Genomic DNA, 18,610 nt, shown 5'->3' on the forward strand with positions numbered 1-18,610 from the left:
GGAAGCACCGTACAAAATTTAGGTCAACGGACCGGAAAGCACCTACAATTTGTTAATACAACTCCTGCACAGCTTCAAAAGTGCAGCATATCCTGCTTAAGCATTACTCGCTGTTCAGATGGGAGCATTTTGCTTTGTAAATGCTGGGTATCTGCAGGTGGGTGCCAAACGACTCTTGTAATGCCTGAGCAGCATGGCCTCCCTCAGTTCTTCCTACTCATCCTCGTCTTCATCTGAACAGCACAAATAGTGAGGGGAAGACGCAAGATACAAAAAAGGAAGGCCCAGCGCACAAGGAACAATGCTGAAACTAGCAGCAAAATTTTGATTTAAAAAGATACTCCCAGTAATTAGAAAGAAGTAACTTGTGATTATATAGAACCTTTCACATTCTCAGAATATCTCAATTGCCCTTCATAGCCAATGATTTATTTTGAAATGCAGTCACTGTTCTGTAGGCAAACACAGCAGCCAATTTGTACCCAGCAATGAGATAAATGAGCAGTGAATCTGTTTCTTTATGATGTCGGTTGATGGATGAATGTTGATCAGGACACTGAGAGAATTCTGCTTCTTCAAAAGTGCCCTGGAATCCTTTACATTCACCTGAACAGGAGACAGGATCTGGTTTATCATCTCATGGGAAAGACAGCACTGCCAGCAATGCAACAATCAAGCAGTGCACAGAAGTATTGCCTTGATAAGCGTCTGGAATTTCCATGATGGGGGGGGGGGGGTCCAATCATCCAACATAAAGTCAGCAGAAGATCAGTAGAAATGTCATTTTTCTGGGGTTTCCATTGATCTTCCATATAAGTTATGGCACGAGATCAGGGATTCCCTGCAGAAATTCAACCTCCTGGTGGTTAATCCTGGAGTGGGCCTTTGAACATAAGAACATGAGAAATAGGAGCAGGAGTAGGCCCCTCGCCCCTGCTCCGCCATTCAATAAGAGCATGGCTGATCTACATCAACTCAAAATTCCCACCCTATCCCCATATCCCTGATTCCGTTAGAGCCCAAAAATCTACCAATCTCAGTCTTGAATATGTTCAACGACTGAGCATCCACAACCCTCTGGGATAGAGAATTCCAAAGATTCATAACCGCTTACATAAGAACATAGAAATAGGAACAGGAGTCGGCCATTCGGCCCCTTGAGCCTGCTCCACCATTCAATAAGATCGTGGCTGATCTGATCCTGGCCTCAACTCTACTTCCCTGCCTGGTCCCCATAACCCTTGACTCCCTTATCGTTCAAAAATCTATCTATATTCAATATATTCAATGACCCAGCCTCCACAGCTCTCTGGGGTAGAGAATTCCACAGATTCACGACCCTCTGAGAGTAGAAATTCCTTCTCATTCCCGTTTTAAATGGGCGACTCTTTATTCTGAAACTATGCCCCCTAGTTCTAGAAACCCCATGAGGGGAAACATCCTCTCTGCATCTACACTGTCAAGCCCCCTCAGAAACTTATACGTTTCAATAAGGTCACCTCTCAGACTTCTAAACTCCAATGAGTATAGGCCCAAACTGCTCAACCTTTCTTCATAAGACAATGCGTGAAAAAATTTGTTCTCATCTCAGTCCTAATTGGTCGACCCCTTATCCTGGGACTATGACCCCTAGTTCTATATTCTCCAGCCAGGGGACCTACAACCTTCTTATTCAGAGATGAGAATGCTATTATTGAGCTATGCTGACATAGAAGAAAACTTTTAATAATTTAAAGTTGTTAGGAAAGTTGCCTTTTTGCAGCCAGCCGCTAATGCTGAATACGTCACTGACCCATTTTCCTCTTCCAGCTACCTAGAAAACACTCAAAACTGGGCAGTAAAATGGTGGAAAATTCAGCATTATGTGCGGAAAAATAACATTGCCCACTGATATTGTACAGTGAAGGGCACCATTACTCAGTATTGACATGGATCCATTGGATTGTCAGGGAAATTTAAAAAGTTTGCTTTTCACTAGTTGCAATTATTTCATGGACGATGTACAGAAGACATCTCAAGTTGCTGGAGATATATCACCAACGATGTCTCTGCAAGATCCTGCAAATCCCCTGGGAGGACAGGCGCATCAACATCAGTGTCCTTGCCCAGGGTAACATTCCCAGCATTGAAGCACTGACCACACTCGATCAGCTTCACTGGGCAGGCCACATCGTTCGCATGCCAGACACGAGACTCCCTAAGCAATTGCTCCATGCGGAGCTCCTTCACGGCAAACGAGCCAAATATGGGCAGCAGAAACATTACAAGGACACCCTCAAAACCTCCCTAGTAAAGTGCGACATCACCACTGACACCTGGGAGTCCCTGGCCGAAGACCGCCCTAGGTGGAGAAAGTGCATCCGGGAGGGCGTTGAGCTCTTCGAATCTCAGCGGCGTGAGCGTGAAGAGATCAGGCGCATACAACGGAAGGAGCGTGCGGTAAATCAGTCCCATCCCCCTTTCTCCCGGCGAATGTCTGTCCCACCTGTGACAGGGTCTGTGGCTCTTGCATTGGACTGTTCAGCCACCAAAGGACTCGCGTTAGGAGTGGAAGCAAGTCTTCCTCAATTCCGAGGGACTGCCTATGATGATGATGATTATTTCATGGCTGGTGCAAAACTGAAGGGATGTCAAACTATTTCCTCAAGGTTATTACAGACTATTTTGCTGGTAGATGATCCCAGGAATGTCACTCTCCAGTTATATGACACAATTTGTGTTGATGCAAAATGGTTTTAACTTTGCGGTGTATCTGATTTACAAAATAATAACAACAATTGTTTTTATATAGTGCCTTTAATGTAGCAAAACATCTCAAGGTGCTACACAGAAGTTATATGAGATTAAAAAAATTGACACCGAGCCGAGTAAGTAGAAATTAGCGCAGGTGACCAAATGCTTGGTCAAAGAGGTAGGTTTTAAGGAGCGTCCTTAAGGAGGAAAGAAAGGTAGAGAGGCAGAGAGGTTTAGGCAGAAAGTTCCAGAGCTTGGGGCTAGGCAACAGAAGGCATGGCCACCAAGGGTTGAGCGATTATAATCAGGGATGCTCAAGAGAGCAAAATTAGAGGAGCGCAGACATCTCAGGGGGTTGTGGGGCTGGAGGAGATTACAGAGATTGGGAGGGCTGAGGCCATGGAGGGATTTGAAAATAAGGATGAGAATTTTGAAAACGAGACGTTGCTTAACCGGAAGCCAATGTAGGTCGGCAAGCACAGGGGTGATGGGTGAGCAGAACTTGGTGCAAGTTAGGAATCAGGCAGCCGAGTTTTGGATCACCTCAAATTTACGTAGGGTAGAATGTGGGAGGCCAGCCAGTATTCCCTGCAAAGCTGAAATCAATGCAAAATGTGCAGCTTAATTGATCTATTATACTTTATTTTATAATGAATGACATATTAGGCCAATATTTAGTTTAATTCAGCAGTTTAAAGGGAATAAGTAATTTACCCAATATTTATTGTTGACATTCAAGTATTTAGTGCTAATGCTGGTTATGAATGCAACTTTAGTTAACATTCACTCGATAATCAGACTTTTCTTTAACTAAGGAAAATATTTCTGTTTTTTGGAATTAAAGGGTTCTATCCATTACTTCTTTGTTCTGTGATTTTTGTTTTTCACCATTATGCCAGCTCTGTCACTTTTCATATAGAATGAATAGATCAGCCTCAAGCTGTTAATGCAATTTAATATGCTCCTGTTGAACACTTCCTGAGAATCACTGGCCAGAATTTTAGTCTGGAGGTGGGTAAGGAGCAGGGGGTACTAGAATGCAGTCAGGAAATCTGGGAGAAGGGGTTTCCCACAGGCCCTGCCGAATTTAACGGCAGGGCCTGGTTAACATTTCAAAGCCCTGTTTCCCGCCCGCAGCCAGCCAGGTGGGGAGGCTGGCTGGTTGTAGGGCGGGTAGGCCTGCGGCACTTGGCTGCAGAGAGGAGGGTGGGAGGTATTGTGGGGAAGGGTGAAGTGAGGACGGAGGAGGATCAAGGGGGTTTAATCGTGGAGAGGAGAATAGGGAGGGGCAAATCGGGGCTAGGGGAGGATTGGGGGGGTGGTCGTGAATCGGGGCCTGAGGAGGATTGGGGCGCGGGGGGCGGTGGTGACTTGGGGCCTGAGGAGGATTGAGGGGATGGGGGAGAGGGGTGAATCGGGGCCAGAGGAGGATTGGCGGGGGGGTGAATTGGGGCCTGAGGAGGATGGGGGCACGGGGGGGGCAGTGGTGAATTGGGGCCTGAGGAGGATTGGGGGGTGGGGGAGGGGGGTGAATCGGGCCCAGAGGAGGATTGGGGGGGGTGGTGAATCAGGGCCTGAGGAGCATCGGGGCCAGAGAAGGATCGGCGGGGTGGGGGTTGGGGGGGGGGGGGTGGTTGGAGGCTGCAGGAGGATCGGGGCAGAGGAGCATTAGGGCTGGAAGATGGTGACTTGAAGCCAATCAGGAGCTGGAGGGAGGAGGTCAGAAGATCATGATGGTGATGGGAGGCCGGAGGGGGGACGTCAGAGGCTGGATCTGAGGCCACGTGGGGGGAGATCAGAAGCCACAGCGGGGAGGCCAAAGGCCTCGGCGGGGAGGTCGGAGGGGAAATCGGAAGGGTCAGGGGTTGTCTGATTGCAGGGGTGGGTGAGGCAGTGATGCTGGATTCAGCAGGTACGTGGAAAGACACTTACCTGCTGTATCCAATAATCCTCACCTTCCTTTATAAGAACATAAGAACATAAGAAATAGGAGCAGAAGTAGGCCATTTAGCCTCTCGAGTCTGCTCCGCCATTCAATAAGATCATGGCTGATCTGATCTTGGCCTCAACTCCACTTCCCTTCACGCACCCCATAACCCTTTACTCCCTATTTCTGTACTCACTAGCTCATAATCCGGAGATTACTACCTTTGAGATCCTGCTTTTTAATCTCGCTCCTCGCTCTTTAAACACTGCCTGCAGGACCTCATCCCTCTTACCGATATGGACCACGACCTCTCACCCTCTCGCCGCAGAATGCCTTGCAGCCTTGACCCTGGCATCAGGGAGGCAACATTCCATCCTGGAGTCACGTCTGCAACCACAGAAACGCCTGTCTGTTCCCCTGACTATTGAATCCCCTGCCACTATAGCTCTTCCAATCTTCTTCCTCCCGCCCTGCAGCTGAGCCACCCGTAGTGCTGTGGACTTGGCTTTGACTGCACTCCCCAGAGGCACCATCGCCCCCACCGGTATTCAGAAGAGAATACCGGTTGCAGAGCAAGATGGACTCAGGGGACTCCTGGCCTGCCTGCCTAGTCCTCCTCTTCTGCCTGCTGGTCACCGACTCCCTCTCTGCCTGCACACTTTTAAGCTGTGGGGTGACCACTTCTAGAAATGTGCTATCCACGTAGCTCTCAGTCTCGCGGATGCACCGCAGTGACTCCAGCCGCCGCTCAAGCTCCAAAACGCAGAGCTCGAGTTGGTGCAGCCGGAGGCATCTCCTGCACACCTGGTCGTCCAGGCTGTGCGAAGCGTCCAGTATTTCCCACATGACACAGGATGTGCAATCCATGGGACTGAGCTGCCTTGCCATCCCTCTCGTTAGACTCGGAACTATCAAGCAAAAATAAACTCTAAACTTAGCAAAACACACCTAGCAACTACTCAGCAATCAGCTTTATTTAAAGACTGAGGCCCAGGAAACCCAACCAGGCAGAGTTAAATTTGAAACATTATAATATTTAAATGTGTGACTCGCCTCCTGAGAGCGTGTTGGCTGCCCGCCCCTCGCCACCGCCACCACCCCCCCTTCCCCCCCACCCACCTCCGCTGTCCCAACTACATTAAGACTGGAAGTGGGTAGGTTGGAGACAGGTTCTGGTCGGGATTCCGTTTTTTAATTCTTTAACCTCACCCGTTTTTTGGCGTTAAAATTCCCCCCATTAGTTCCATGTTTTATACTATTATTCTTTTTTCAACAATGTAGGGTTGGACTGTACCATTTTATAGGTATTTAGATTGTTTCACACCTGTAAATTTTACCTGCATATTTTATAAATGTCAAATCCTAGCATTACAACAGTAACTACACTACAAAAGTACTTCATTGGCTGTAAAGTGCTTTGAGACGTTCAGTGGTTGTGAAGAGCGCTATGTAACTCCAAGGGCTAGATTTTACACTTTTTTGCTTATCGCCCAAAAATGGCGATTATTTCCAGCGTGGGCAGTAAAAATGGGTTTTGAGATCGCCGGCTTCTCGGCCATTCTCAAATCACCTAATCTCCATTTTTGAAATTGAGCGTTACCACGAGCGATATGAAATGGACGGTAGCATTAAATCTCGCTGACATTCTGCCATAAAGTGTCGCTGTCCTTAGCAATGGCATGGCAATGCTCGATTACCACAATTCAGGAGGCCAAGGGTCATCATGACATGTGCAGAAGAGGAGACAGAGAGAGGGAGCTGAGAGGGACTGAAGGCGTGTGTGGGTGTGGTATGGCTGCTTTGGGAGGAAGGAGGGATACTTTAGAGCTCTACAGCAAATAGGAAAACAAAAATTAGCTGTAACCAGCCAGATATTTGCCTGAATTTGGCCTATAATGGAGGGAGAGGAGGAGGCATCACTTTGTGGAGACTGATGCTGGAGAGAGCAGTGAGGTGGGAGAGGAGCACATTGGAGGGCGCAAAAGAGCCAGGAGGTTCTCAGACAAGGCAAATGCCTCCATCCTGCAGGAGGTCAAGTTAAGCTGTGGTGATTTGACCCAGGGAGGGCGTGGGAAGCCCACTCCAAAGGCCTATCAGAAGATATGGACCGAGATAGCAGAGGTGGTCTTGTTGGCGACCAACGAGGTGCGTGAGGGCAACCAATGCCGCAAACAATGGCACGAACTTGTGGGATCTGCAAGAATAAATATTACATCTATTTACATGTACTTATGTAATTTATATAATTTGATTTGTAACAGTTATGAGTGACTATCAGCAGATGTGAGGTCTTCCACTTTTACCGGGAATGTTTTACTCAAAGCCTGCGGTCACGCTGCACGTCTTTAGATAAAGAATGATAATTATCATAATAAGCATGATTACATCTGTCGGTTATGTGTTGTATCCATCTCTGTGACAGTACCTAGCAATGATATCACGCAATGATCTCATGCCATGTCATCCTGTCACCTTTTACAGAAGAAGCTATCGACGATGAGGTCCATGCAAAGGCGAACGGGTGGGGGGCCACCAGTCCCCAGCAACATCACTGACATGGAGGAGCGGGTGCTCGCACTCGTGGGGAAGCACACCCAGACAGCCATGGAAGCATCTGCAGACCCTGAAGTGATGCCACGTGAGTAAAGCTTACACCATTGCGTGATGTGAAATCAATAGATGCCACACCCACTCATATCCGAACAATCATATAGGATAGATGATTTCTAAAATTGGCCTAGAAATAATGCAGGCCTAATGAAAATCATTGCAATGCAAATGTGTTGATGGTCATGAAATGTGATGTCTGCGACGATTCTGATGGCAGTGGTGCTTTTGTCGTGCATATGCCGTGTGTAGCGCCGGGCTCACCTTGTGACCCTCGCACCCCCTTCGCCTCTAATAACCTCATTTGTGTTTTGCAGCTCAGCCAGCAGCGCAGCTCCAGACAAGACCACAGAGGCCAGAAGGTGGGGGCGCGGGGCTCGACTCTCCAGACGATCCTACACCTGGTGCTGAGGAGCTCCGATTCTCGCCCGTCAGTCCACTGGGTCTGTTCTCCATGGATGAGAGCACCGACTTCGAGGAACCTGCATCGCTGCACTCCAGAAGCCATTCCACCCCAAGGCCATCTCGTGGTCCTCTGGTCATTCCCGCCTCCACTCTGGAGGTACTGGCCCAAGCATCTTGCCACAGGGCACCCCATTTGTCCCCAGGACGGCGCCGACCCCGCGGAGGCCTCGTGGACGTGGCAGGTCTGGTCCACGAGCACCATATGAGAGCGGAGAGATGGTACAGTTGTCCAGGAAGACTGTAGACATTGGTGACCAGCTCATTGAATCATTGCGAGGCATAGCCCAGCTGCCCACCATGACCGAGTACATTCTGCGGATGGCGGAGGCCCTGGATGCAAAATCCAGGAACACTGCTGGCACAGGCCTCCCAATGGTCCCCGAGCGTGGCAGTCCACCCCAAGGTTCCGCACAATCACTGTGAACAACAGGTGAAAGCAAGGACCAAGATCCTGCTTCTGCATCAGAGAATGTTGCCCCCTCGGCACGCCCCGCTCCCGTACCCGTGCAACCACTGCCTCTGCCTTCATCCCCTCTAATGAGGCACCACCTGAGGAGCTCCTCGGCCAGGCGCCGTGGAGCGAGGAGGGGAAGGGGTAGAGGTGGGGAGAAGGAGGGGCAGGAGGAAGGAAAGTAAGGTGCATGTCCGCTGTGTTATATCTCCATCTGGGTGTATGCTATTTGTTGTATTGTATGGGGGGAGGGGACCACCTCCTGCTTTGCATTTGTATTCTGTGTTGCTGGACATGTTGAGCATTTGATTGATGTCAATGGTGGAAAAAAATGGGGTGTGAGCAGGGGTTGGGTGTTTTTGCCTGTGATACTTATGATTTCAGACCAATGTTGGTATAATTTTTTTTTAATTGAACATAACCTTGTTGCGCATTGTCTCAGACAGCTGGACTGTTACACATGGTGATTCCTTACCATGAAAGGGTTAAATAAAACTTAACATCAATCAATGTAAACTTTAACTGGCACCAAGTTGTTGGACACCATTGATGTCTGAGCTGCACACACACAGCAGTGTTTCAGCATTGTCACTCAAAGCAACATTCTTTCAGGCAAATTGTTCAGATATCAGCTTCTCACATAAGAGTCTTGCAGCTATGTCGCCACCACGAGCCCTTTCCTGTGGTCCGGAGGGGGTCGTGGGCATGGTTGCATAGCCAGCCTGACTGTCTGGCCCTAGGCCAGCATCCAGCCTCTCATCGTCCTCTTCCTCTCTCTCCTGAGGTGGAGCATCAGTCCCTTCTGGCAATTATTGGCCCCTCCTGATAGCCAGATTGTGCAGCATGGAGCACACGACCACGAATTTACCTACTTGCTCAGGGTTGTATTGTAGCTCCCCTCCTGAGTGGTCCAGACACCTGAAGCGCTGCTTAAGCACAGTTATTGTTTTCTGGACCACATTGCATATGTCTCTGTGGTTCTGGTTGTATTGCTTCTCAGCTTCGGTGTGGGTGTCACTCATGGGGGTCATCAGCCAGGTGGCTAGGCCATATTGGTTATCACCAAGCATCGGGCATTGTCCTTGTGGCTGACTCTTAAAGATGTCAGAGACAGCGCTCTCATGCAGGATGTGAGCCTCTTCGAAGGTGCCTCAACATTTGGCATTCACTGCCATGATGATCTGGTTGTGGTTGACAACTAGTTGGACCTTCAGGGAGCAAAATCCTTTACTGTTACGAAAACGCTCTGGGTCCTGACAAGGTGCCCGCATGGTGACGTGAGTGCACTGTATAGCTCCTTGCACCCTGGGGAACTTAGCAATGCGGTAGAATGCTCCAGCTCTGTCAGTCTGAGCCTCCGTGGTCATGGGGAAGCTGATAAAGTCCATCCTTCTCGTGTACAGGGTCTCCGTGACCTGTCTAAAGCAACGATGGGTTGCATGGTGAGACAGAGGGGAAATCTCAACCGCGGAGGCCCGAAAGGAACCGGACACGTAGAAAGACAGTGCCGCGGTGACATTGACCTCGACCGACACTGATGCCCTGATGACAAGCTGCATAGGTGGCCTGATGAGCTCACATATTTCATTGATCACCACCTTGTGGAAGCGCAGTCTCCGAAGGCAGGTGTGGTTGGAAACGTTGAGGTAAGACCTCTTTTCCCTGTACTTGTGGGGTGTGTATGGTCTGGCCCTCCTCCTCATTCTTGCACATCTTAAATTGGGGACATAATGATGTGCATCACACATTGAGCCATCTGCACTCTGCAGCATCTGCGTATTAATCGATGCAGGCTGAGAAATGGCTGGCCCCATTGCAATAAAAGTATAATAGCGATTGATCAGAAGCAATAATTTCTTCATTAAAATACACCTAGAGTAAACCCCCAATAGTCCACAGTCTGAAAATATGTCTGTTGAGATGGGCACTTCACCTGAGAAGAACTCCAGAGTCAATCCAAACTCTCCCGAAGTTGAAGCAGCCTTTTGAATGAAGTGACATGCGATTTTAAAAATGGCAGCCACACCGCTGGCTTTAGTTCAGAACAGTTCCACTTTTTCTGGGCGGTTTTTTGGGCGAGCGATATTGCGGGCGATATGTGTGCGAGGTGATGAAAATGACAGTGGGCGATCTCCTGGGCGTTAGTTTAGCCAAATGTTGTCTTTATGACAAAAAGAAAATGGGTGGGCGATATTATAGGATCTCGGCGTTAATTCCGTGTGGAAAGTAACGCTGGACGATATTATGGGCATTGATTTTGCCCATTCTGATGATTCTGCCCAAAAAAAGTGTATTATTTTTTTCCCGGCGTTAAGCACATGGGGAAAGTAATGCTCGGCAATACGTTTCCGGAAAATGCCCGTCAGTCTCCATTTTGTGGCTAAATGGGCGATATCTGAGCGTTATACGTCACTCCAGCGGTAAAATGGACGTTAGGTGGGCGTTAAACATGCAAAAAATGTGGAAAGTCTAGCCCTAAGTCTTTCTTTCTTTCTTCTTTCTAATAATGCAGTTATAAAGTAGTACTGATAAGATTTGGTATAAATTTCATCACCCAATTTGTGAAATATTCTTTGGTTTACTATTTAATGAAAAGTTATAAAATGCATTTTACTGTAAGTTTAATGCTAAATTTAACAGAAAAATACCTATTATCTGTCTTGTAAAATGCTATAATTCCTTTCATTGACCCTTAACCCTTAGAGCACTAAAGACAAAATGAAACTTCTCGGCCTCAATTGGCTGAAAACTGGCCTTCACAGCCAGCCCAGGGCAACTTTTCCCACCAATGATTGTTCCAACTTCAAAATAAACGGAGAGACATAGAACAGAGATAAACAGTCAAGTTGGCGTCTACACTCCATTCATTAATTTTAGTAAAACAATTGCTGCTGTTTTCTGAATTTTAGTAGCAACTATATTTTTGCTAACATTAGTCAATGGAGAAGAATATAGTCTGTCAACTTTAAAAAGGAGAGCGGATTTTCCCAATTGTCCGCCATAACATCAGCGGAATATTGACAGAAACCAATAGAGACATGGCATAAATGGCGTTTAAACCATTTCTCTGAAGTTTCCACTGATCTTTTGCTGTAGTTATGGCAGACGATTGAGAGAACCCTCGTGGAAATTTAACTCCAGTTAGAATAGGAGGGGGGGTGTAATAAAATTGGTAAAATAACAAAATTAAATTAAAAGATAGTGTGGGGGAGCAGGGAAAACAGGGCAAGTAGAAATAAATGTTAGAAAATGTAATTTTAAAGTGTTACAGTTAAGTAGGTTTTTATTATAATAAAGCTATTTCTGATACCCAAATAACTTTTATTACAGTAATATTTGGTGTTTGATTCAGCATCGCAGCATTCAAGTCAAAAACTTTAAGTCAAAAATTGCTAGCTGAGGGAGACTGGAATTCTCCAGTGCAGACAGTCGTTAAAAGATTGATTGCAATCCCAGGTACGGCTAGTAAATAGTTACACTGAAAAATGACAACCACAACATTCATGAACGTGTCCCGAATAAGTATGGTTTTTAAAGCTGCATGAGAAACATTTACTGGCCAACATAAGACTGGCAGGAAATCTGCCGCAATAGAATTTCCATCCCTCCATCTGAATTAAAACTGAGAATTTACTGACATCTGGAAAAAAACTTCTGGATTCCCTTTTCAGCTACTGTAGAACTTTGGCAAAAAAAAATCAGTCAATCAATTGTGATTTTTCTGTACTATATTATAAATATTTTCCCACAAACTAACATTTCAGAAATGTGCACGAAGCATTCTGTAAATGTAATTTATAATTTCAGAAATCAGAATCCCTAGAACCCGCAGAAATGAAGGTTGGCATGCAGGTACAGCAGGCGGTTAAGAAAGCAAATGGCATGTTGGCCTTCATAGCGAAGGGATGTGAGTACAGGGGCAGGGAGGTGTTTTTTTTTTTGAAATTCGTAGCCAATCGTTCCAATTCTTTGTCAAATCACAAACGCCAGAGGTCACCTTGCACACGCCAAGGATCACTCTGCGCCAATGCTCTTAGCCAAAAGGCCTAGAGCCACTGCACCGTTCCTGGAAGTACTGCAATACCAGGTTCGTGCCATGGAGGTGGATGGGTCAGGTCCCCCACACACCTCCGTGGAGGTGGATGGGTCAAGCCACCCCACCCACCTCCTGTTTCCAAAAAAGCAAGCATATACCTTCCTGATCCAGGGAGAACCACCCGGAGGTCATGGTGGCTACTCCCCTGTCAGGTCAGTTACGCATGATCTTAGCCAAAAGGCCGAGGGAGGTGTTACTACAGTTGTACAGGGCCTTGGTGAGGTCACACCTGGAGTATTGTGTACAGTTTTGGTCTCCTAACTTGAGGAAGGACATTCTTGCTATTGAGGGAGTGCAGCGAAGGTTCACCAGACTGATTCCCGGGATGGCGGGACTGACCTATCACGAAAGACTGGATCAACTGGGCTTGTATTCACTGGAGTTCAGAAGAATGAGAGGGGATCTCATAGAAACACATAAAATTCTGATGGGTTTAGACAGGTTAGATGCAGGAAGAATGTTCCCAATGTTGGGGAAGTCCAGAACCAGGGGTCACAGTTTAAGGAGAAGGGGTAAGCCATTTAGGACCGAGATGAGGAGAAACTTCTTCACCAAGAGAGTGGTGAACCTGTGGAATTCTTTACCACCGAAAGTTGTTGAGGCCAATTCACTAAATATATTAAAAAAGGAGTTAGATGTAGTCCTTACTACTAGGGGAATCAAGGGGTATGTCGAGAAAGCAGGCATGGGGTACTGAAGTTACATGTTCAGCCATGAACTCATTGAATGGCGGTGCAGGCTCGAAGGGCCGAATGACCTACTCCTGCATCTATTTTCTATGTTTCTATGTTCTATGAATTGGACGTAAGCCTTTGTTATAACTTGGTATTTGGGAGCTAGCCTGATATAACATTTATTTGTACAGATAGTTTCAGAACTCTGTCGCTGGGAATATTCTCGAGAAACCTTGTTTATGGGTTATGTGTGTAAATGGATTTCCCACCGAACTGCCAAAGTTAAGGCGGGGAGCGGAAGAACTCCAGAGGATAATTCTGGCCAACAGGAAAATAGTGCCATATTTCGAAGGAAATCTTACTTTTGGGTATATTTGATACTCGTTGCAGGGGGTTGGGGAGAAAGAAAACAAAGGGAAAGGAACGTAAAAATTTCAAATAAAACTGAAAAATTGGCACCAAAGTCCCGATAATTGTTTTGAGTTCCAATTTTTTTTTGAACAACTTATCTTTGCTGTCCAGAGAAACAATTCAGCCTGGTTTGTAGCTTTAAGAGCCTGATAGGTTTACAACATAACTGAGAAGTATGGTGTACCTTATTGTAAAAGTAAATTTGCTTTTAATTTGCAAATCAAAAATCGTGGCTTCCAAGATACTAGAGCTCTGAGTGGGGCACACGGAGGTGGATTTTGAAGTGACTGCTTCCATTGGATGGGAGGCAGGTGGAGCAAGCCTGCCGGGCCGCTAGCGCAATGGAAGCAGTCAGAGGCACAAACCATTTTCATGGCCTGGCTTCATTTGAATTCTGTTGGTGAGCTGCTTGAGCCTTTGGAGCGAAAGTGTATCAGGGTCTTATTCACATCAGAGGACCCTAATTTGGACGGCTAGTGAGATGCCCACCACTCTCTGGGAGGCACCTGGACTGCCCATTTCAAGGCATCCACCAAAATCATGGTGGCCCTGATGTCAGCAGGAATGGGACTGTAGATGCTGCAACATCATTTTCATTGCACTACTGCCCCATTCCCACCTAATGTCATGGCCAATATTTATCCCTTAATCAACATAACACAAACAGATTTTCTGGTCATTATCACATTGCTGCTTGAGGGAGCTTGCTGTGTGCAAAATGGCTGCTGTGTTTCCCACATTACAACCCTCCTGGTTCTCCTTCTCACCCTGCTCCTGCTCCTGAGGTGGTGGGGCTGTGTCTGGTGGCAATGGCTGTGCCCTCATGATGGGCAGGTTATGCAGCTTGCAGCAGATGACAACGAATAGGGACATCCGCTCAGCCGAGTACTGGAGGACTCCTCCCGAGCGGTCAAGGCAGCGGAACCATTGTTTTCAGCACTCTGATGGTCTGCTCAATGATGTTCCTGGTGGCGGCATGGCTCTCATTATACGAGTGCTAGGCAGGAGTGGTGGGGTTGCGGAGGGGAGTCATGGGGAGAGGTGGATAGTAGATAGTTCTTGTTTCCAAGTAGCCAGCTGCAAGCTTCATTTGGGGGCTGGAACAGAGCTGTCATACCGGTCTGGCGCAGGATGAAGGCATCGTGGCTGCTGCCAGGATAGCGGGCATTGACGGTGAGTATTCTGCGTGTATGGTCGCACATTCAGCGAGTGGTAGTTTTTGCGGTTATGGAAGATCTCTGGATTGTGCTGCGGTACCCTCAAAGCAACATGGGTGCAGTCAATGGCGCCCTGCACCATGGGGAAGCCCGCTATCCTTGCAAAGCCACATGCACACTCCAGCTGCTGCTCTCTTTGGACAAGGAGATGTAGTCCCTCCTCCTTCTGTACAGAGCATCTGTGATCTCACGGATGGAGCAATGGACGGCAAACTGGGAGAAGGACTTTCTCCTCATCTCTGTTTTAAATGGGCGGCCCCTTATTCTAAGATCATGCCCTCTAGTTCTAGTCTCCCCCATCAGTGGAAACATCCTCTCTGCATCCACCTTGTCAAGCCCCCTCATAATCTTATACATTTCGATAAGATTGCCTCTCATTCTTCTGAATTCCAATGAGTAGAGGCCTAACCTACTCAACCTTTCCTAATAAGTCAACCCCCTCATCCCCGGAATCAACCTAGTGAACCTTCTCTGAACTGCCTCCAAAGCAAGTATATCCTTTCGTAAATATGGGAACCAAAACTGCACGCAGTGTTCCAGGTGTGGTCGCACCACTACCCTGTATAGCTATAACAAGACTTCCCTGCTTTTATACTCCATCCCCTTTGCAATAAAGGCCAAAATACAATTGGCCTTCCTGATCACTTGCTGTACCTGCATACTATCCTTTTGCGTTCCATGCATCAGGAGTGTATTGACTGTTATTTTGATAAATGCAGCAACCATTCAGTGCCAGAAACGACCCACAACAAATAATGGGATTAATGACCAGTTGAACTGTTTATTATGCTGTCAGTCAAGGGAGGAATATTGTCTTTGACCTCAGGAAAACCATCTGCTCTTCTTTGAAAGGATTCTGGGATCTTTAACTTCCGCCTAGGACCTCGGTTTCATGTTTCATCCAAAGACTGGTGTTTCTGAAAATGCAAGAAAAAATCTTTGTGGAAGCTGTAATGAGCACCAAACATTAAATTTCTAAGCATTGTTTTGTTAGTTATTAAAAGGCATAACAAGACATTGAACCTGAAATTGTGTGGGCCAACAATCTGGCACTTATGCTGAGACTGAATCTGCTCGTGCTCACCACTGCTGACCCCACGGAAATATGCAGGGTCAAGGAAGGATCCCTATTTAACATATAGATGGGAGGTGTCCACCTCACTCAGGTGCATCATAGGCTCCCACCAATTCCGGGATACCGCAAAGACGGCCTTGGTGCCAAGCTAGGCATGGTGTTGCCGCCCCCAACAGAAATAATTAATGTGGTGCCCCCTTGGACTACTTTCAATCAAAATGCACAGGAACTTGCCCATTGTTTTTGGAGGGCTGGTCACTTCCCTGACCTAGATTTCCACCTCCACCTCCACCTCCACCGATCCGGAGGCTGGTCTGCCTTTTTTATTCCAGGTGTACCAGCTTCTGAAGTTATATTAAGCACCTGAGAGGCTGAGGTCATGAAGCTCTTTTTCCTCTGACATTTGTGTCCTTGTAAGTGGTGCACGAAGTCTCTAATCGTTACAAAGCCCCAGAAATCCTAGCAGCATAGACCGAGACCCAGTGTATTCAGGGTCAGGCCTGTTTTGCAGAACTTTCGCTGCACTTGCTCCTGAATTATAGTGGGAGTTCGCCAGAATGGCTATGGAATTTAGCCCCTGATTTTGAATGTAGACTCGAATGAATATCTCAATATTGTTTCCACCAGAGGGCAGTCACACATGCATTAACAAGTAATTGGCATACTGGTAAACCTATCTGTAAATCTGGAAATGTAAACTAGGAAAAAGACTAACTGCTCTCAATGATTGGACAAACAGACAGTAAATAGACAATAAAAGCCACTGAATTGATGTTAAGCTGATAACTATAATGCATTGGTGCGCATGATATATAATCTCGTAGTGAGAGATTGAGATTCTGGATAAAACAATTAATCTATGATCAGCAACTTAACCACTGCTTGGAACAATAATCTGTTGAATAAGAATTATTAATGCTGTGACAGATAATTCTGTCAAGTAAATAATAAGTGAGTTAATTTTAGGTGTGACATGATCGGAGACTGCATTATATAGTGTATTGTACAATGAAAGGAAATGTGGACATGCAAAACATAAGTTCTAATACATTTAAATAACTCTTAAAAAGTATTAGGCTTTACATTTTACAAAACATTATTGGATGGAGACTGGGTGGCACAGTGAGCTAAGCAGACCATCTTTTCACCTTTGTACCCTGATTTGTATCAAGCCCAATCCGATGCAATGAAAGGCTTCTTCCAGGAACTGTAAAAGTCCTACATGAAATTGAAGCAGAAAGTCTCAATCCCATTTCAAGTGAGCAAAACAAACTACTCATATATTGGCACTCTCTTTACAATCTCACTGATGCCAATTGTGCGATTCATTTTTCAAACCTCATCTGCTTTCTGGTTCTGAATTAAGAAAAACAGATTTCTGAAATTGGTCACAAATGTGGATTGCCACACAATGTCACAAATCTATGAACTACTACATCACTGCGTAATATACCACCACAAGTCATTGCACCATCGCACAATGAATTCTGAGACAAGCGATGCAAACCTGAAAGCAGGTCTGCAGCAACCAACGGCTGGAGCACGAGATGGGCCCTTATCCTCACTGCCACTAAAGCTCCTGTCTGCATAGGACTCGTTTTAGAAAAAAAGATTTTCTGAAGGTGGGTGAAGGCATATTGCTGGGGCAGAATAGAGGGAGCTTTATTCACCAGGCTGCACCATATATAATCCAACAGTGGGTGTGGAATATGGAAAAGGTATTCCATTTCCCAGCAATTTGATGAACACAAAATTTCAGCAAAATTATATCATGAAAATTTACATGCAGAATTTAAGTGAGACAGTGGCACAAAATACGTGTACTGTAATATTTTGAAGCCGTCCCACATATTTGGCTTCTTTTATCTTATATTCTTCAGAAGGAGTTTAGAAAATGTTATATTCAATATATTTGCAAACAAAAACATACAGATCTGAAGCTAAATGTTTATTTTACTCCTCAAAAAGCTTAGTATGAGAAATGGCAAGCTTTGTATTGTCTCAATCAGTTACAGATCCTACAATTTTGATTTTTACAAAGACCTGGGTGCAATGATTGCCCCTTAAAAATAAAAAAAATGCATACAAGTATTTTCCCCTCAAAATTCTGCCCCCTCCCCCCCCCGCCCCATCTCTCCTCAGGGAGTTGCCTCCTTTCTGGAATACCTGTCACTCTTCATCTTATCCATATGACCATTATTCTCTTGTTAGCTTTCACAGTGGTTGAACTGTCTGACCATCGAGGAGCATCCCAAGCAGGCCCAATCCTGACCTCACTAAATGTCCAGATATGTGCACTTTCTCCAGCGGTCACTGGATAGCAATCCATTCCTTCCCTCCCCTCCAGCCCACCACACCTCACCCAGGACCACTCAAGCCAATTGCAGAAGCCTTATCATCACCTGGCTGAGATGAGCTAATTCATCATAGTCTGGGCATCTAATCTGCATCTAAGCTGTATGGTTTTGCCATTCACCAGATAAAACTATTGTGTGATCCAGCAAGCACACCAAACTGTTCATATACAATCAGCACTGCTGCAAAACATCGCACTAAAGCAGCAGTTTGAAAAATCAGCTTTAAATATTGTTCAAAACATTATTCACACAATGATTGGATGAAAAAATTGGGGCTTCTTCAATCAACTTGCACAGGGTGTCTTCATTCTCAGCCAATTTCTTCAGAACATCAAAGGATTTTGGGATGGGTACCACCAAAAAATAACAAATACTCAAGCGAAATTCATTAATTATATATTTTATTATGAGGGTCGTTTTCGAGTAAAAACTGTACAATTATAAATAACCCATTTAATTAAGTTCTGAGGCAAAGGTAGAATTTCAGAAACATGTAGATACAAGCAACTGGTTTGGAGAAATACATTTATGGCTGTCTGCCAAGCCACAAAAGCCAAAGGTCAGAGGCATAAAAAGTATTTTAACATACCAACAGCC

The 18,610-nt window shown here is 46.0% G+C and overlaps 1 protein-coding gene and 1 pseudogene across 1 annotated transcript in view; both read right to left on the reverse strand.

Moving 5' to 3' along the window:
- chrd (chordin) overlaps positions 1 to 18,610 on the reverse strand; it is a 69,524-nt gene that overhangs the window by 39,913 nt on the left and 11,001 nt on the right. The gene's annotated exons all lie outside the window — the stretch shown is intronic.
- On the reverse strand, positions 12,234 to 12,473 carry LOC139266454 (U2 spliceosomal RNA; annotated as a pseudogene).

The sequence above is a fragment of the Pristiophorus japonicus genome, chromosome 6, assembly GCF_044704955.1.
Source record: "Pristiophorus japonicus isolate sPriJap1 chromosome 6, sPriJap1.hap1, whole genome shotgun sequence".
Lineage (NCBI taxonomy): Eukaryota > Metazoa > Chordata > Chondrichthyes > Pristiophoridae > Pristiophorus > Pristiophorus japonicus.